At 36.7% G+C, this 21,890-nt stretch overlaps 2 protein-coding genes across 11 annotated transcripts in view; one reads left to right on the top strand and one right to left on the bottom strand.

Annotated features, from left to right (window-relative positions):
* Window positions 1-21,890, bottom strand: part of LOC134223873 (flotillin-2) — a 619,172-nt gene that overhangs the window by 437,145 nt on the left and 160,137 nt on the right. The gene's annotated exons all lie outside the window — the stretch shown is intronic.
* Window positions 1-21,890, top strand: part of LOC134224972 (glucose dehydrogenase [FAD, quinone]) — a 110,200-nt gene that overhangs the window by 31,268 nt on the left and 57,042 nt on the right. Inside the window, exon 2 of one of the 2 annotated variants that reach the window (XM_062704673.1) lies at window positions 7,290-7,928. The gene's annotated coding sequence lies outside the window, so the exon portion shown is untranslated. Of the gene's footprint in view, window positions 1-6,830; window positions 7,929-21,890 lie in introns of those variants that run through there. The other variant, XM_062704674.1, reaches the window with a different exon arrangement.

Raw genomic sequence — 21,890 nt, forward strand, 5'->3', positions numbered from 1 at the left:
AACAATGATAGAAATTGTGCTTTCATAGTTCTCAAGGACCATGGTTCGATTCCCAGTTGGTTTTGTGTTTGTATTTTCATTGTAGCCGCTAGATGTTACACTTGCGCTTTTGTGCTGCAAAAAGTTCCATATACGACGCATCGTGCATAATTCAGACCATAAGTTAATCACATAGTAGTGTTATTATTCAAAGAAGAAGTTGAAGAAATTATGTTCTGATGGTTCGTAGGCTACTTGGGATCAATCCACTCATATCGCACGTAGGACAGATCGGTACTCTCGATTGCAAAACCTCTAGTACTCTTTGTATACGTTCTGAGATTCAGCAAGTAATCTCGAGTAAAATTAGGAATAATTTCAATTATCTTTATTTTTGTAATGTCTACATCTATCAAAAACCGACTAATAAGTTTTATCTTTTGATAGAAATGTCTTAGTAGTTTGTTTTAATGTTTTGACAATTTCCTCCAAAGACTCCCATTATAGTCTATAACCGTTTTAGATGGTACTGTACATTATCTCCTCAAAAAAAAACAATGAAACAATGATTTTCAATTCGTTTTTCAAGAGTTGAACCTCTGATTAAATTATTTTGATGTCTATTTTCAAAGGAGTACGATAATAAACACTAGCGGAGGTAAGCTGGGGCATGATGGGGCATGTGATCAAAGAAATCGATTATTTTCCTTGCAATTCAATTATATACTCCAAGATTGTTCTGAGAAGAAAAAAAAAAGGTTTTCCGCTAATTTTTATAATTACTGACCCAACAAATCGAACACTTTCCTCGAAATTTAATTATGTACGCTAAAATTGTCTTGAGCTTGATTGACTGCTCGTAGTTGCTACTCCATTATGACCAGATCAGCTGTTCTCGCACAGGAAACCAACAGATGTTTGGGACCAGCTCTCATCTTCAATGTACAAGTACTGATGATCTCATTTGTTAAGTCATACTGGCGCCTGCCACGTCAGAATGCAAGTCAATGTAGGGAAGGGGGAGGAAATGATGATGTAATCACTCGCCCACTGTAAGAAGAATATACCTCTGCACTTGCCACGAGTTCGTGCGGAATTGTTGGAATTTTTGGGTTAGGTTCGAGAGGCAGAGGTCCGTCTTGGTCAACGAGCTGCCAATGTGATAGATAGGAGAAAGCAACTGATGGAATTTCTAATTGTATGTTTGGAAACGCACTTTATAGTTCATTTCCAATTCTAGCAGATTACTGTTAGAATATTCAAGTTGAAGGTATAGGAATTGAGATGGAAACGGTATGAAAGTCCATTTCCAGTTCTAGCGATTGGTAGAGTATTTGAAATATAGAGAAAGATACAAAGCAGGAAAATGGAACGGGCTTGGGATTGAACCCACGACCTCCTGCGTATGAGGCAGAAGCAGTAGCCATATGACTACCAAGCGCTAAAATAGTTCTAAGAAAAAAATTGATTTTCTGCCAATTTTTATAGTCACTGGCGGAGTTCAGTTGGGGCACGATAGGACACGTAACCCACCAAATCGATTTATTTTGAAATTTATATACGCCAAAATGACTGTGAGAAAAAAATGATTTTCCACCATTTTTTTATAACAACTGATCCACCAAATCAAATATTTCCCTTGATATTTAATTATATACGCTTAAATAGTTTTAATAAAAAAACTGATTTTCCATCATTGTTTTCTTTGACCTATGCCAAACAACTTTTTGATTGTATGGCTATTTAGGTCAAACGACATTTTCGATCAAACCGCATTTTCGGTTAAATTGCCTGTTAGAGACAATTATTTTTTCAGCCAAATGAGCAGTTCAACCGAATGACGAGCTCGGTTCTCTAGTCACTTATCTGCCTTACAAGAAGGATGTCGTGGGATCAATCCCAGACTTGTCCCTATTATAAAAAAAATGTGGCGTGGACTACATCACTTTCTTTGGTGAATCCTCGTTCTATACTTCAGTTTATCTACCCTACTAATTGGCTTCCTTTCTGTGGTATTTCTATGGATGCAGAGGTATTCACGGTTTCTAGTAGCACCAATAACTGCATGCTCATTTCCCTCCTTTCCCAACTGACTGTAAGGACTTGGCCGGTGCCGTTATTGATCTTGTGATGATTTCGAGCTGCTATACTATACTATACTTCGAGAATAGGTAATAAATCCAAACCTCTATTCACTTGGATCTTAGTGGAATTTACACCAGTTTTGAGCAATCACGGATTAGCAACTTTTGACATGCACAGTACAGTCAAATTAAGCAAAACCATTTTCGACCTAATAACCGTTTTGGCCAAAAGTTCAATCCGCCGAAATGGAGTTCGGCTTAACGTTTTATTCGGCCTAGTGGCATTCGAACTAATGGCTTTCCGTCGGGAAGCGCCGTTTCGCCGAAGGTCACAAGGTCATAACCCATCTGGGCCATCTGGTCGTTTAGCCAAAAATGCACTTTGGTCAAGATGGTCGTTTGGCAGAAAGGGCCGTTTGGCTGATAACGTGATTTGATCATAATGGACTAACGGGAAAAAATTGTTCGAACGAACAAGTCCTTTGGCCAAAAAAGGCGAATAATTCATCAAGTGGAAATAATCGTACGGCAGAAATAATCTTTTGACCAAACAGATTTTTTCAAACATTTTTGGCCATATTATTTGTTCAGTATATGATATTTTCGGCCGTATATATGTACGGTAAAATGGTACTTTTTGCCAAACGACCTTTTCGGCAAAACCCAAAACGGCATTTTCGACCAAATGACCTATTCGGTCGAACCAGTTCGGTTATCTATCCCTTTCGGTCAAATTACATTTTCGGAAAACCTTGGATTCCTATTGTTGAATTTAAAAAAAAAATCGAGAAAGTGTAAAAATTTCGCAAAATTCTTAATAATTTGAGTGAAAATTCCGGAAAACAGTTAAGAATTTAAGAGAAATGAAAAAAACCGTTAAAATTTCAAAAAATTTCACACAAAAATTCCTAAGAACTTTCCATGGTCTCCCGTTGAAGCTCTTGAGAAGTTGTAGTGGGTATTAAAAAAAATTCTAAAAATTCCAAACATTTTCCTTTAAGAATTCTATAATTTTTTTTTATTTAGAAAAATTTTCCTTGAGAAACCCCTTGGAAATTGCAAACGAAAACAATGAAACAACGATTTTCGGACAGGAACACACCTCTATCAGGCCCCCATGGTCAAGATTTCGATGAGTGCACACTTAAAATAGAATGTCAGATGCTGCGTTTAGATATTGGGCACAATGTATTGGGGGAAGATCCCCCAGCGCAGGACACCTCCCAATACTGGACGCTTCTCAAAACGACGCTTGCAGCCACCACCACCAGCGGTACATAAAAAAGCTATTAAAAAATCCTTTACCTGCATGGAATATCAGATTATCATGTTGTAAACTTTGTACAAAATATGAAATATAACAAAAATGTCAAAAACAATTCATGTTTCGCCTTACTTTAGAAGGTTTGAATCAACAATTTTAAAGTCAATCGAATGCATTCTGGCTATGTGGAGATGGTTTATATTAGCCATTTTTTCATTAGCGGCTTTTTGACTGACTTGTGATATTTCATTCGTAAAAGTAAAACGCAATTCATTTCATATCAAATCATGCATACATTTGTTATGAGATATGCTCAGTTGTTAAGTTGAAGGATATCCGAAACGATATGTAATCAATTAAATCTGTTAAACGAAAGTTTGAGCTGAAAAATGAGTAATTTTTTGAAGGCACTTGGTGTAACTGGGCTGAGCCCCGGCCATTTGTTAAATATATTATGAAACTGTGGTGCAAAATCAATTGCTGTATCCGATAGCTGTCCCCCGGGTCCGGACAGTGAAATTTTTCGTTTGATAAAATATTCATTCTTTACAACTTTTTTGTTAAACATACTTCGTGTGATATGTGCCACCACAAATATTGCCCTCCGCTCGCTTTCAAATTGACTTCTATAAAAACATTCTTCATGCCTGCCGTATCCTAACGGAACTATCAATTCTATACTTTCGCCTCTAATTCTATCATGAATATGTACGTTAGGGTGGCTCAAATCAGTTTTGAAAATTTTGTTCAAATTTTTGATAGGCCGCTCATATTCAGTTCTATTTGATGCCCTGATAGCTCTGGACAAAATTTCAATAAATCGGTCAACGTTTGGGCGATTGCTAAACTCGTTGGAAGTTTATGGTCGTATAGAAACATCCAAAACAGTAAATTGCAGCTGGACTACACAACTTACGATGAAGAACTATGATACTCATTCAGATCTTGAGATTTAATACAGAATGTTATACAGAAAACCGCGAGAAGATTAGAGTTTGCCTGTCTAAGTTATTAGCATTTCTCTGAAGTGGGGTTTGATCAAATTTCGTTTCTTTTACCTTTGAAGAGAAATAAATTTACCCTACAAAACTCCAGTAAAATGCTAATATCTTTTGCCTAATAAACTCTAATATTCTCGCGGTTTTCAGCATAACATTCTGTATTTTATTTTACAAGATCTGAATGAGTATCATGGTTCTTGGATCGTAAATTGGGCCGTCCAACTGCAAATCACTGTTTTTGGATGTTTCTGCATACATTTTTGCATAAGCTTCCAACGAGTTTAGCACCGCCCAAACGTTGACCGATTTGGCTGAAATTTTGTCCAGAGCATCAGGGCATCAAACCGAATAAGAGGGCGGCCCATCAAAAAATTTGAAAAAGTGTTTTTTGAGCCACCCTAATGTACGTCCAAGTTTGGAAGATGATATTAGCATTTCCATATCATTGTAAATCGTTTAACTTCACGTAGAAGTAACACACACACAAAATCATTAATTTAGTGTACTTCAATTCAAGTGTTTTTTCTTGGTAAGCTATCAGACTACACAAACAACCAAGAAAGCCGTGTGGTGTCGGCAGCTGGTTATCTGGCTACGGATTGTCTGTTCCAGTGGTAAAAGTCCACCATACAGATAACCCCTAATTCTCGGTGTGATGCGGCTTTATGCTTACCGTGCCTACGAATGGTTAGTGGGGTCTAATAAGAACCTAACCGCAAACGGAGCCTGTGAAGCACCAGGGTCCCCTTTCCCAGGGTTTCGTCTTTGACGTTCGGTTTCAGCTACTTTTATTTAATCTCAACTTGGGGTTAAATAATAGTGGGGTTAGGAATATGTTTTTTTACTTAATTTTTCAACAAATTGTCACCTATATGGATTCCCATTATGCATTTTTCACAATGTACCCTGTGTTTGTCACCTATATGGATTCGCATTATGCATTTTTCACAGTGTACTCTGTGTTTCATCTTTGACGTTCGGCTTCGGCTACTCTTGTTTAATCTTAACTTAAGGTTAAATTATGGTTGGGTTTACAGTGCACTCTATGTATCGTCTTTGACGTTCGTACATTGTTACGTCCTCAATGTTTTTGTGACAACTCTTTTTAGTCCCTAGTTTAATGCGTGTGAGCCTACATAATTGGCTTTCTTATAAATGGTATATCACATGCATTCGCATTGTGTGCGTTTTATTGCGATCTACCAAATGTATTGTATGTATGTATTATTGAATGTATCCTCCTTCTCCAGAAACCTGTTCCATTCTTCTTTCCAACTTAACTTCCTCTTCCTTTCCATTTTTCACTTCCTTTTCGTCAGGTAAATTATGAGAAAGGCCAGTGAAGGCGATGGCACAAATTTCCCAAATTGATGGGAACGTGCCTCCTGAGCCGACGTTCTGATACCTCTGCCGTACTCCACCCAAATAGCTTGATATTTTGCACATTACTTGAAAACTACAGAAACTAGCCTTGTACTAAAACTCAATTATGCCGCTTGTAATGTGGTCAAGAAATAAATGTTGAGGACGAGAATAGATGTGCTGCCAAAATGGTTCTTATTTCTATTGCGAAGTTATAACCTTTTTTACAGCGCCCGGTGACGTAGGTTGTGACAGTGTGCGATATTGATTTACTTTTGGAATATTTATTTTTCTCTTCCTGACAAGGCTGCAAAATTCACGAAGGTTGTGATCTTCACGGTATTTTAAATAATCGTGAATAAAAATGCCAACTCATTCTTCAATATTTCATAATAATTATAACGATTCACCCTTCTAGCAATATAACTACCCTTCTCGTGTGTAGCACATTTTTGTTATTTTTGTACGCTGCAAAATAACATATCTAGTCATTGGTTTTACTTGTGATTCATATGTAAAGGTGACACGTTTATTTATGTTATGGAAATGGTTTAATTTTGCTTATTGAGATAGATTGAAAGGCAGTCTCATAGATTTCAACAGGCGTGAAAAGTTCATATTCATGAAGAAATATTATTTTAAACGTGAGAAATATTTCTCAAACTCCTACACCAGCTTTTGAACATCGCATTATAAACAGTATATCATCACTAGTGGCACCAGCTATGGTCATTTGATGAAACACCACTTAGTGCAAGAACGATGCCTTTTATTACAATAGCGTTAGCGACAAGTGATGTAATACAGGATTTTGTTTTACACGATTTTTTTCGCTCGTATTTTTGATCGTGTGACTTCAATTTGCCACCAATCTCTTCGCAACATGTTTCAAAAAATCCAGAATAAATCAAAGAAAAATCACATGACAATTAATATGCGTTAAACATTTAGGATGAGTGGAAAATTGAGAAAATGTAAATCGTGTAAAAACAAAATCCAGTGTACACATAAATGTAAACAACATTAATTGGACAATAATACATCTTTCGACTAACCCATCTGTTAACCGACGTTTTTATTCGAGTATGAATTCAATTATATTTCATTTATTTAATTTCATTTGTTCGAACCTAAATAAGTTCCATTCAGCATATCCATGGCGCACAACATGCAAGCGTAAAAAGCAAACATCTGTAACTCACTTCTAAATCACATAACACAGTGTCCTCCAAAAGTGCCATTACGTGTAACGACCGCATCCACCTAATGTGGATACACTAATTTCAATGCACACACTAATGGGGCATGGCCAACCTACAAACACTGCAGATTAGACTGACCAAGGCATGGAATACTCACTCCTGTATATGAGGCATCCATACATTTATTGTAACCCTTTCTATACGATGAAATCCTACCAAATCATCACGACGTTTCAATCATTTCGAAATTCACTAAAGAAAATTGGATCAGTCTACTGCCAACAGAGCTTAGAGTTCTATTCAAAAGTTGGCGCTTTGCGCGTTTCGACCAAATCCAGAAATATTATAATCACGGATAACTCTCGCAATCAAACACATCTGAGAACCCTTTTTGCAGGTTTCCAAGCAAGAATCGTACGGTGTGTCTCGAAATCGTAAATCTTTGGATCGCAGTTGTCGAAACTGTGTAATTTCTCCCATAAAAGAGTGGCATACCAACATCAGCAACGTGAACAATTTCGTATTAGAAGCGGACAGGCGGGCTTTGTCAGCTGTAACAAAAAAAAAGAAAAAGAGTGCGGGACTGACTGAAAACTTCTTTATGAGCACACGTTGAGTGAAGTTAGACACTTTATGGCTTGGCAAAACTTGTCTTGGTGAAAATTGCATCGTGTAACAACAGGTGGATTCATACGAAAGAAAACCAAAAAGAAAAACACCGTTCAGGGAAGAAAAGCAAGTGACAACTCGAGAGACAGATAGACAGCAAAGTAGGAAAAACGAAACTCAGCAAGTGTTACAATTATTAAGTAATTCGAGCGATTATCTTCTGAACATACACACCCACACAATTGAGTGGAGCCGACATCAGGCGGATGGTGGCCGACATTAATCGCGCATTACGCTAGTCGTGTGTGAGGGGAGATCTACTTCTGGAGTGAGGGCGGCAGCATTAGGCTTCACGGCAGCACGCGACTTTTCCAGCAAGAGAAATGGAGGAAGAAAAAGGCCTGCAATTGTGGATTATCTTTCGAATGTAAGTATCACTTTTGAGCTGAATTCCGTACCTAAACAACCGAGATGGGTTAAATCTAGTGGCAATGGTGGAGCCATTCGATATGCATTCGTGCAATCATCGGTAATTGAGCGTAGCAATGAAGCACACCAGTGGGATGTTATTCAATCTGCCAATGAAATCTACAAATTGTGCATGAAATTGTTCGGGTTTACTAGGTGAATACTGGCATTAAAATCTACTTACCTTTCAATGTTTCATTATTTGATATTATTCGACAATTTTATTGGGACAGTTCATACCTGTAATAATTTGAAAAAACAGCAATTAGCAAAATACGTTTAAACGAGAAAAGCAAAAAGGTGCAAATAAATTAAATTTTAGAACAATTATGCCAAAAATAAATCCATTAGTGATAGATGGAATTATACATTTCAGCAAGAAGAATCAAAACTGCAAAAAAACTGTGATGCGATTATGGTGCAATGGTGCGAAGAATGGATACCCCTCGTAGCGCATTAATAGTTGGATGGACTGTGTTCTGTTCATAGAGCAGACGTAGCCAAGGTCTAGTTACCTTGGACGTAGCTACGTAACCTTTGATGCATTTGGCGAATGTCTGTTGAAGCTAATTCTTCACGATTTAGCTTCAAGGTGGAGCTGATTCTTCCATTAGAGATATGTGAACAGTGAGATTCGAAGCATGACCTTAGTAGTTTTGACTGGCTTAAAATGCTCCATCATTGCATGACTAGTGGTTGTGTTGCTGATCAATCTCAATGTATTTGGATTTACTGAAGTAAAATTCAATAAAATTCATGCACGGCTAGTATTAAAAAACATCTTGGAAATTGTATTTACGAGCATTTTCTTGTTAGCATTCATATTTATGGAAATAAAAAAATATGACACTTATATTAAATCGGCTGTGCAGGCTTGAAATTGGGAGATAATTCAAAATTCATCAGAAATCAAATTATTCAGCAATAAATAACATGATCAAATAAAAGTTTGAATTCACAAAAAGGAAGAAACGGGGTCAGCCGTACCAACCGTTCAAGATTTAGAGGGTATATAAAAGGTGACGTTGGGAGTACCACTGAAAGAAGATTTGTGATGCTCAAAAAAATGTTAAAAACTTTTTATTTGTCCACTTGAGCAATTTAAGTGTGTTCAAGACAAATTCATATTAAAATCCAAATAGGGATGACTATTAGAATTGAAAATAAAATTAATTTAAAAAATGAGAACTCACACAGATAACAACTACTTGAGTTCCAGTCAGTTACTGGTCAAGTGGTCTAATGGATAACAGATATGCCTCACGCACGAAAGGTCCGCACCATTATCCTACTTTGTAGCTTGCATATGGTCCTCATGTTCTAGCAATCGGTAGAACTGGATTTCATACCGCATACACTTCTTCTACTCTATATATATTTAATTTGACTAGTACATCTAGCAGTAACTGCTGAATTTCTAAATGAACGAGAGCTTGTTTCTACGTGCAGTTTGTACACAATCAATTGCTTTCAAATCTAATTGGCAACTACTTAGGCAAGAAGAATCTCTGCCATAGAACATAATAGCCCAGATTCCAATGAAATTCCGCATAAACTCGTGGCAAGTGCAGAGGTATGTTCGACTTACAATGGGTGAGTGACTGCATCATCGATCTAGGCAGGAATTTCAAATTCATTTTGAAGCGAGTTCTGCAGCTTTGTAGCGATAATGTTTAGTATGGGTCCGAAATTATTAGTGAAACCCACCCTTGCACTTTTCATGGTAGAAAAGTATTTGATTATGAAACAAAACCGTGGGATTGTTATCAAAAATTCAGAAATCCTATAAAACTGTAATTTTTAAAAGGAAGAGAAAGAGGCAATCTTGAGTTCAAGTATTTTTGAATTTAAGCAGAATTTCTTTATATTTTTTCTTTTAATTATATTAATATTGTAAAGGAAAAAGTTGGAAATTTCACAGTATTTTCTTCGCAAGAGTAGTTTTTACGCCGGAACACATATGATCCTTCTTCTTTTGTCATGTTGGTCTTTAGATAACGATGGGGGTGGTAAATAAAAAGTAAATGGATAAATTAATAAGACTCATCAGTTTTCTTAAACAATTTTCTGGAAAAACTCAATATTTTATTTATTTTCCCAATCAAATTTTAAATTTCCCTTGAGCAATTTGGGATTTGCCTATGAAACTCTTATTAATTAAAAAATATCAAGATTTGACAAGCTGCATAGTTACAAGAAAAAATGTTTTTTTTTGTTGAATATCTTGGTTGTGCGTTTTTTATTGTTTTATTTTCCGTCGGCCTATATTTTCCCGAAGACAACCACAGACACAGATGCCAAGAAGACGGCTCCACCTGGAGCCAACATATCCGCTGTGACATAGAACCCATTTCATTGATCACTGTCGAAAAGCCAATAAGTACACCGAGTTAAATGGATGGCCAAGTTTCAGAGCGAAATTGAAGTCACGAAGAAGTAAAGAGCAACTTTTGGCTCAAAAAGCACTAAGCGGTCATTTATCCTAAACCTTCATTTCAGTTATGACAAAAGACAGATATATGAAGCTTCACATTTTTCAAAATATTTTTCTTATCCCAGAACGATGTACCTAACAAAACTTAGTCAACAGATTCAAAATAGTAGAAAAAAGTGTCTTTAGTGACTTGATCTTGAAAAAAAAGAGCAGTGACTTACCCGAACATTCATAACCCATAATAAGTCGAATGAGTCACTACTCAATACCAGGCCTGACAATTGAATATAAGCTGTTGGTTTTCTGTACAAGAACAGCTAATTTGGTCATAATGGAGTAGCAACTACGGGCGGCCCATCAAGATCAAGTTCAACTGATTTGATTGGAACACGGCTGAGTAATGGAGGCCAACATCGGAAATATGGGCAGGGGATTTCATTTTTTTGTTTCTAAGCGCTTGAGCACAGCCGAAAATTGCACACTGTATTGAAAACTAATGATTTATTCTACCTTGAAGCCAAAGAATTATAATTTTTTTCAGGTCTCTCAACAAGTCAACACAGTTTTTTCTTACAAAAAATGGCAATTCAAAAGGGCAATCGAATTTCTGAAAAAAAAAAAGATTTTCCAAATCATCCAATCACACGATGTGTTTTTCAATATTAATCATTATGGAATTTATTGTTCATGTTATTTATATCTTGATAATTCTTATTCTTTCAATTCAAAAAGCGAAACATACATTGGCCATCGTGAAATTTTCGATTTTCTTAATACATCATCTTATTTAAACGAAGCTAAGCATGTATTCTTTATTCAGATCTAAATGGTAGTGACGAAACCAATTTTATCCCTGTCATTAAGTTAAAGATAATGATCCTCATGGGTAGGTACAAGGAGTGGACTTTGCAAAAGCGTTGCAAAGACACAAAGCAAATGTTTCCTTTAGCTCTACCGCTTAACCAAATTACCGTGCACCTATTCGATTTACCGTGTCACTTCAACGACCAAACAATCGCAAATCCGGAAGTATTAAAACATATTCTTGCCAACCGTAATTGAACAGACAGCCAACTGAGTTAAATGCTTATTGTAGTGCATGTTCCGACCAAAGCCATCATCCTGTACACTACTGTCAGGTTCCCTTTTGTTTCTTTACGAAAGCAAATCGAATTGAACTGTAAACCCGCAGCGGCGTGAGGCCAAGCCAATCGATCGCCATTTCGTGATTGACAGCATGTTATTTCTTAAGTTATTTTGATTTGATTTCTTTGTCGCTGTGGGGTCAGGAAATCAGATCACTCAATGACTTGGATAAAAGTGGTGTTGTTTTTTCGCAACCTGATGCAATTGTGGTAGGGAACAAAGTAAGGAATGTGAGATCACTGATAAAATGCACCAAGGATCGTTTCATATATTGTTACATCCACATATATTCTGGAATTAAGAGGCAGACTGTAAATTAATAGACACATGAAGAAGTAATGAAAATCATGTAAAATAGTGTCTAATGTATAAATAAACTACAATGTATGTAATTACAGCTGGAGTGTAAAATAATTTTTTTATATTTTTTTGAATATTAATTGAAACTGCTTTATTTTTACATGCTCGTGTAAGTAATGCACGGGGACCAAAATCTAAGGTATCACACCAAAAAATTATTAATGTTACAGGTGACGTGATTGAAAAAACTGACACAATAACGCAAGACGTAATATGAATTAAGATGTATTTCTCAGTCAATTTGGATGCACACGAAAGTTTCAGTTCAATCGGCACAGTTTCAATGAAAAACAAACTGAAATTTACATCCCTCGAACCCAAAGCATAATGAAATGAAATGACAACACACGTACCCAAGCAGCCGACGGGTTGAAGCAATGAACATATAGCGTACGCGGAAGAATGTAGAACTTGTTTCACTTTGATCTTTGCTTTCTCATGAAGCGGTGATGGCTGGGTGGTAACGTGAGTGGCGCTCACGCAGCGAACCAATGTTCAATTCCCGTCTGGTACTTTATCATTTTTATATTCAATAATACAGCCGTGTAAATTTAAAAGTGGACCTAGTTAGCATTAGCATCAACATTTAGCATTTAGCAGTTCGCACAAATTCGTAGGTGGTACAAGCCAAGACTATTGTATGAGAGTAGTATCCCTTTCATCCGTTACCACAGATATTGATTTTGGACTAATCACTAACTCTTAGATATGGGAGCAATGCACTCTCGAATAGTCGAGATCTGCCCTGGCCACGTCCTTGCGAATGCTGAGGAAGGGAAGGATGGTTTGTTGGACACCTACCTAAGAAAGATGCAGAGAACTCTACGACCTCTCATAGGTGCCACGGGAGGTTTTGGGATTGTGTGGAAGGTTATAACAGTAGGAATCGTTTTGGTATAACGTGAAACACAGAAAGAACTTAGATAGAAATACAAAGTAGGAAAGGGACGAGCCTGGAATTGAACCCACGACCTCCTGCTTATAAGGCAGAAGCGGTAGCCATTAGACCACCGAGCTCGTCGCAATTTAAAAGTGGACCTAGTTTCACATTTATCATGACACAATTGCGCATCAATAATGATGCTCGTGGGTGTCGGTTTCGAAGCATCTAAAATTACTTGGCTTTTTCGAAGTGTGTAGCCTTGAGCAATAGGCGGCGATAAATATAAAGTTTCTCTACATAATGCAAGATTTTCATGAAGAATAACGAATTTTTCACAAAACAAAAATAAATTAGCGTTTTTAAAGCAAAATTTGCAATTGTAAAAGCACAATTTTGCATGAAGAAATCAAAATAGTCCATTGAAAAAAACTACAAAATTTCCATAAATAAATCAATATTAGCAATAAACAATTACAACATTTTCCGAGACCGGCAATCAAACCCAGCCTCCTTCAGCATGGTCTTGCTTTGTACTCGCGCATCTTACCGCACAGCTAACGAAGGCCTTGTGATCTTACATTTGTGATATTTATGACTAGGTACAGGAATCATAAGAGTGAGTGGTCATAGAGAAAATCTCATATATCGGCAGCTACGGAATGGCATCGTGTAGTCTCGCCTGCAACAATGTGGGATGTGAATAAACTACTGATATTAGATAACCCGTTTCTTAATCTATGTGTGCAAACCAGTAGTTAAGCTGCACTAGCGTTGGATAATTTGACAATTATAGTTTTTTTTCGTAATAGTGGTACCAGATAGGTTATTTTTTATTGATGTGTTGTGATACTTGATGTATGAACACAAAACGGAATGGCAAACATCATATGGTTCAAGGTAGCTGAGACAAATATGTGCTTCTGTAGCAGGTATAAGGTGCATCGTGGCCTACAAACGAAGGTTTCATATAGATTTCAAGTGGTTTCATATAGATTTCATATAAATTTCAAGTGCTAATATAATTCAAGTATCGAATTGTAAATACGTTACATGTTTGTAATTTATTTTTTGTGTGTTTTATTGGTGCTGGTGTTTACCTTCGCTCTGGAATCATTTTTTTATTATTTCTTTCGGACAAGAATCTTCATTACTTTAATTACTTACTCCAAAAGAGGGACTAATTCTAAAAAAAGAAGTTTGCTAAGCATTCCATCAATATTTCCGGGTGGCTCCTGTATGGAAAAGTGTTCAAAAACTTGTTTTTGATTAGGCTGTGAGAAGAAGTGAAGTGCAGTGATAATCGCGGTGGGATATTAAATTGGCACTTATCTGCTGATCTATCCCAGAGTGTGATCCAAAGTGTACGGCCCCGACATCATCTTCTCACATATCTCGCTTAACTTTTCAAAAGGACCTAAGTAACATTTTTTCATGAATTAATTTGAGTACTGCAATCAAAAGCTTTCATGTTTTTCTGTTGATTGCGCTATTCAAATTAATTCATGAAAAGTTGAGCAAGATATCTTCTTCTATTCTTAATTTTTTATGTATAAATGAATTTCTGTCTGTCTGTTTCATCAGCGTGCAAATTTGTATGCACAAGATTTTGGGACAGGGAAAGATTCATAAGATGGTTCGATACTCCGAAAATCCGAGAATTAATCAATTTTAGGCAAAATGAAGTTCGTCGGGGCTGCGAGTCTTCTTCTTACATACATAAAAATGAATTTCAGTCTATCTGACCCTTATAGACACGGAAGGTTCTTAAGATGGTACGAGACCCTCTCCCTCTGGAAGGGGAAATCCCATGCAAATAAAACAACATTTGGCGTGTGAAAAAGAAGTTTTGAAGTTTGCTTTGTGATTACATTTCACAGTGTTGTTTTTGTCGATTTCGTGTGCTTTTTAATAGCATCGTGTCTGTTGATTTGTTCGCTGTAGTTTGTACGAAGAAGACGTTAGATTTGAAAAGGGCTACTTTTGCGGAAACCTGTGAAAAGAATAAACCACCAAAAAATGAGTTAATAATTTCACTTTTCCATCCAATCCAGATATACACCTAGTGTATTCGTTGTTGTTTGGTCTACAGGGGTCTCCAGTAGCCTTGCAACCAAAGGCGTACGATTGCCAATCCGGAGATGGCGAGTTATACCCAGCAAACACAAGATCGTATATTATAGCGAATAAGTGTACAAAGTGGAGGCCATATACGCACATTTTACATGCAGTCAAATTGAGGAATGCGCCTATATCGCCTCCACCATGTACACTTAATCGCTAGCATATGCGATTTTGTGTTGACTGGGTATTCTTGGTCCGGTCTAGGATGTTTTCGGGTTGGAAACACCCTGGACATAGTGTATCCGTTGTACTTGCCACACAAGATACATAGTCATGCCATGGCGGGTAAGTTGAAAAGCAGACCAAGTTCCAGTTGAAATGTAGAGCCACCCCAGCCAATAAAAGGATATGCCAAACCCTTAGGATATGCAACACAGACCCTTACATAGCAACTCGATTAACTTAGCTGATGTCTGTATGTGTGTATGTGTATGTTATACACACTTTTTGGAATTATAAAAAAATAAAGCGGCATGGAAAATTCCATGGGTTTGGCAAGGACTTAATTGTTTGCTATTGAAATTTAGTGCAATCGAACATAGTGTTCTAGAATTATTTGAAAAGCGTTGTTTTTACAGTTTTATTGCGATATTCAAAATATTGACTATGTTTACATACTTGATTTGTCAATAAAAAAAAGCTCATTTTAACTAAATGCTGTGAGACGGTGTCGATCTTTTTTATTTTTTTGAAACAAAAACAGAGTAGGTAATGCACCTATCCTTTCGCATTACAGATTGTATTGAGAATAACAAAAAAGGAACTGAACTTCTCAAACAATTTTTGAGAGAAATTTCTTCATAAATTCCTGTGGTTATCGCTTTGGGAATTCCTGCAGAAATTATTAAATAATTAAGCGAATTTCTGTGGAAACTATTAGGCTTTTTTCCTATTCTATTAGGAATTTTTCACAAAAATTTTTGCGCTTATCACTCTCGGAAAGCCCTTCAACAATTTCTTTCGGGAATACATGAGTAAGAGAGTGAGTCTTTTAGGTGAATTCCAGCCTTCCGGAAATTCTTTCATAAATTCTACTGTGTACTGTGATTTGAACTTGTAAATGCAATCTAGTTCTATTGGTGTCCGTTTGTGGCATGCATGAAATTAGAATTATATTTAGGAGCTGCTACCAGTAGTTCAAATTATGGAACGAATTTAGTTCAAATCCTGATCGGTGACGTTCAAAAACTCAATTTCCGTAAAAATACAGTTTTTTAAATGAAATTAAACAATCTAGAATGTTTTAAGCAAGATGATGAACTAAGCTTTCATATAAACTAGAGTTTGCAGTAGTAACATTTATGTATAATAAAATAAATGAACTTTGTGTTGACGACTCGTCAAACGCCTTGCAATTTGATTAAAACCATGGCAGTCTATATGTCTCAATTAGTTAAATTTCGTTTCTTTCTTAGCACTTACACGTTCTGTGTTGCAACTACTTACTCCAATCTGCTCAACCGGTTCATCTAAGGCTAAACTAATGTCATTTCTACAATTAGGAACTTTAGAGCAATAATTTGGAATTCAAATATTTAGCATAAGTAATTTTTAGTAATTTGGCAAATCACCACTTAGCACACAACGTTATTGCTTTCGACAATCCGCTGTATCTAATTCTCCTCTTTGTCAATAGTTTTAATGACAGCTTGAATGACGTCTCTAACTCTAGACCAACATTTGAAAAGGGCGTAACAGCCAAAATTTATTTCTCCTGATTCTTTGTCCACATACATATATAGCTATATATGTAGACGAAGAATCAGGTGGAATAAATTTTGGCTGTTACGCTCTTTTCAAATGTTGGTCTAGAATTGATACGGCGATTTTTACATATCCTTCGACTTTTTCGAAAACCGCGTAAAAATCAGTATAAATCTCAAAATACGCGTAAAAAAGTCATCTAAATAATACGAGCCATGCTAAATTAACAGTACAATAAATTCTGTGATTTTTTAGCGGGCGCATATTGGCCGTATTTCTCTCACATCAACGACTGCTTCAAGCCAAGCAGTGTGAGACCGCCAATAAATTATCTTATTTCGTTATGGCTGACTTCATTCGCATCGAACTTTTCGAACGACTCGCAAACACGGTGACATGCCGCTGGCGATTGGCCTTGGATTTCTTTTTGAAGCTGTCTTCATTATTGCGGTCAAAAATGCAATTCTGTAGACACGTGAGCGAGATCAATGCTTTGAATTCGATGTGCAATAAGTGATGAAATGATGCTCTAAGGAAAAGCACGGTGAATTCCAGCCATTTGGCATTTCGACATAGACTTTTCATAAAAGCCTGTGGTAAATGTACCAACATCTAATTTCGATTAACTTCAAAGACGTTCATAGAAACCTCCCATAGTTCAGCGGTTCAAATTTAGCTTTTTCTGCTGGCGACAGGGTTCGAATCCCGGTAACTAAATACATACTAATCTGTAATTAATACATGACCGCAATCAAGTTAGTTTGAACCGTGGGCATTTACATTTGAAGATAGATTGTACAACTTTTTGATGAACCCTTCATGGCAAATCCTATCGATAACCATTTTCAGGCCAAAAAGTTCAATGCCATTTCAGTCTCACATTTTTACCATTCATCTACTCGTTAAGTCAATTCGAAATACCGAAAAACTTCAGTCTGTCAAGGTCAGCATCCCAATGAAGCGTTTCGTCATGACCGATGACATGGTTCGCACCTGCATTTAGCAACATTTTACCACAACAGCGATAATAGTTCGCTGTCCTCTCATTCCAAAATAAAAAAACACACACGTTCAGTTCACCTTTCATGGTAAAACGTGGCAAAGTGACACAATGACCGCAGTTTGTTTATTTCAGTTTCCTTTCTTTTTCAAGGCCGCGCATTTAAGTCTTCGGCCGGTCGCTTCGTGATCGCCGTCGCCGCCGCCATGCACAACCAGTTTACGAATGATGCGAAGAAAAACCAACCGAACTAGCCGGACAAGCGCAACAAGTACCAACCTACCAACCAACCGGCGACAGCCTCGTGTAAAGGAGGAGACGATCAAAATTTGACCTAATTTTTACTTTCGTGGTTCGTGGCCATTCACGATTATGATTTTTGCCTGCCTTCTGGTACCGTGGTGGGTACTTGAAATAGTAAACGATGACTAGTAGGGCGAATGATCGAATAGTAACTTCGTTTATTATTAGCTTGAATGGATTTGCTTTTTGTTTGAGGTATTCAAATGTACATAAAAAATTGCTGATGAATTATATCATATTTTGAGACACACATTTCTTGATGATGAATGGTCAACAATAACATAGCACAACCGCAGCCATATCAGCGTCTGCAACTATTGAGTCTTCCACCCTATACGACTAAATGGAACGTTTGTGCAAACCGCACAAGAGTTGTTAGGACTCAACAGCTGTTAAAGGTATGTAGCTACATACCTAGCAATCAAGTGTAGGCTACAAACTCGAGCAAAAAGAGCTAAACGTCGTATTTTACGTCACATTGTTTACATTTTTTTCATGGAACGATGGAGTTCAGTGATAATTGATGAATAAATGTACAACTAGCGTGCGCGGGCATGTAGTTTATGTAACCGATTTAAACGATCCGGCAAATGAAACTAATGCAACAGGCTGATGTAGCATACGCGTGCAAGGCTCATCAGTTTGATAAAAGTATTGTTTAAACTCAACAGCATTTTGCAATTAATTATAAACAGGTCACTAGTGCGTATGAGTTATTCGATGCACACCTGGATTTCAGCCAAATTTGACAAGTTCCAACCCTAGGTGGAATAATGTATAAATATAACATCGTACTAATCGATAAACCAGTCAAGTGATTAAATATTGTAACTTGTACTGTTATATTCAGGTGTGTTATAAAATTAATTTTGCATGTAGTGAGTGGTGAATCTGCTCATGTATGACAATTAATCGCATTTTGAGCAACTACTCGCAACTAAAAACGAAATTTTACGTTTTTAGAATTAACTTATACTTACTTACTGCATAATTTTTGACAAATCTCATGACCTCTACAAAATGCAAGCAAGTGTTTATATAGAGAAAAAATATTCTGGATGGTGTCGTAGAATTTATGTTTTATGAGATTCTACATGAATGAATTTCTAAATACATTTTTATATGATAATAGAATTCGAGAGACAAATGGGATTTTAATATGATTGTTCCCGAGCATAAATGATAAAAGATAACCAAACAAATCCATTGGAATCCCCAGGAGCAGGCTTGTAAAATGTCATATGCATGTCATTTGACTAATTTGTTCATAACTTTTTTCAGAAGCCAAATTTATTCCATAATTTTAGATGTACTCATAACGCTTGAGTAGGGCTATATCTTTGTCCAAGGGTATATTGCTCTAAATATAACATATGAGACTGGATAGTGAAAACTCTCCAAAATGTCACGTGTCATTTGACATAATATCATTTGAATGACATTTTGCCTCTCACGCCTCAGATTACATATTTATAGCAATGTCCTGTTAGACAAAGTTGTAGGCACATTTAAGCGCTATAAGTTCGTCATACCTCAGGAATGATGGCTACCTTCAGAAAAAAGTTCTGGGAAAATTATACAAACGAATGCAAATGACATTTTACAACACTGCCCAGGAGTATGACAATATGAAACATTTCAAAAGAACATCTTCAATAAAAAATATATACTTGAAAATTCGTAGGTATGACTGGCTTTCGGAAGATTTTCTGATATACTGTAAAAGAATTTTCTAAAAGGGAAGGCATGTTTTGGGGGTGCCTCTAATCTGTCGAAGTTTTCACATCATTTCTGATAAATTTAACATCAAACTTTTTTTTGTTTCCTGAGGTTTTTTTTCTCCAAAATTTCATCAATTAAAAAAAAAACAAATTAATCCACCTTGCGGTAATGATGCCTTTTTCTTGCATTCAATCAACCTTCTTTGGTGGTGCCATTTTCGCGCATTATAAAAATGAGAAAACACATAATAAAGTTACTAAGTATGTATGAAACTCGATTTATGGGTATGCATAACATGTGACAGATTTAGTTCGAAAAATGTATTGGAGGTTAGCCACTTTCTTCGGTGGGGTTTGATTCCACGAAACCAGTACGCTAGACAGGTGCTTTCCCTAATTGGCTACGCAGGACGAAGTAGAGAAAGCACCTGGCTAGCATACTGGTTTCGTGGGATCAAACCCCACCGAAAGAAATGGTTACCATCCAATACATTTTTCGAACTAAATCTGTCACGTGTTGTGCAACTACTAACTACAACTAACAACTTTTTCGTCGAGTCCCACGTTGGACGCAAAAGTTACAATTTTCTATACAAACATAAAGATACGCAATCAACAAGAAACAAATAACATATTAAAATAATGTTCGTTCTCTCTTGGTGCCCACTACGGGAAATGACAAGGTTTCATATGAGATTTTGGTACATCAGCCAAAATCCCGCAAATATCTTTCTGTCGCGTATTGCGCTTTTTGTCTACAGCAAACAGTTTTTGCTGTTTTCATAGCTGAGCTTTTGTGTAGGATTCTTATTCTATTTGGATACCCTGAATCAATTAATGCCATTTGGCATCAACGATTCGGGACAAATCCCAACTAAACATTTCATTGCCTTCTTCCAGGCTTTCTTCTTGAGTCCAGACACAGAATCAGCAAAAGCCGACACTATCTAACACAAATGATACAAACTCAATCGATCATTAACGACTATTCAAACAAAACAAAACCAACCGTAACATAATTAATGATCACTCCGGGTAGCTAAATACCCAGAGAGGTCAAAATTACACGATTCTACTATTTCCAACAATTCTTACCTATGTACGGTAATTTCAATGAATCGCAGCAATTTCTTTCTAAAAAATCGGTGGGACTCTTGGCCAAAAACAAAGGTCTGCCAATACTTCTGGAACGCAATGAAACATCGAGTCAATTTCCAATAGCAAACAATGGGACTGAATTCTGTGTCTCATGCAACTTGTTGCAAGCAAATCGGATAATGAAAAGAACCCAAAAGTCTCATATTTTTGTACGCACACATACAGACATCATCTCAACTCGTCGAGCTGATTCGATTGGTATATAACACTATGGGTCTCCGAGCCTTTTATCAAAAGTTTGAATTTGGGGCGGTCCTTAAAAAATATCGAGGTATACCTCGAATTCACCATAGCGTCATATTTCTGAGCCCTTTGGCTGAATGTCGTTTGGCCGCATTGTTGAAAAAAATCCTTAGATGGTGAGCAGAGAAAAGTGAGTAATGAGACTCACTTCTCATTACTCACTTTGAGAATCAAGAAGCAAGAAGTGAAAATTGTTCAATTATTCCTTATTGCTTCCTTCCCCTTTCTTTTTTTCTTCCTTTTTACTTTTTCCTTTTTAATTGGGATCACTCCTTCTTAATTTTTCCTTCTACTTTCTTCCTTCTTCGATCTTGTTTCTTTCTTCTTCCATCTTCCTTCGTCTTTCTCCCTTCTTTTTCTTTTCTTCATTATTTTTAATTCTTTCTTCCTTCTTCCTTCTTCCTTCTGTCTTCTTCCTTATTCCTTCATCCTTCGTCCTTCTTCCTTCTACCTTTCTCTTTCTTCCTTCTACCTTCCTCTTTCTTCCTTCTACTTTCCTCTCTCTTCCTTCTCCCTTCTTCCTTCACGCTTCTTCCTTATTTTTTTCTTCTTTCTCTCCTCTTCCTTCTTCCTTCTTCTTTCTTCCTTCTCCTTCTTCCTTCTGTCCTCTCCCTTCTTGCTTTTTCTTTCTTCCTTCTTTCTTCTACTTGCTTCCGTCTTCCTTATTCTTCCTTCTTTTTTTCTTCTTCTTTCTTCTTCCTTCCTTCTTCCTTCTCCTTCTTCCTTCTCCTTCTTCCTTCTGGCTTTTTCTTTCTTCTTACTTCTTATTTCTTCTTTCTTCCTTCTTTTTCCTTCCTTCTCTTCTCTTCCTTCTCCCTTCTTCCGTCTTAACTCTCCTTCTTCCGTCT

The sequence above is a fragment of the Armigeres subalbatus genome, chromosome 3 (genome assembly GCF_024139115.2).
Source record: "Armigeres subalbatus isolate Guangzhou_Male chromosome 3, GZ_Asu_2, whole genome shotgun sequence".
NCBI lineage: Eukaryota > Metazoa > Arthropoda > Insecta > Diptera > Culicidae > Armigeres > Armigeres subalbatus.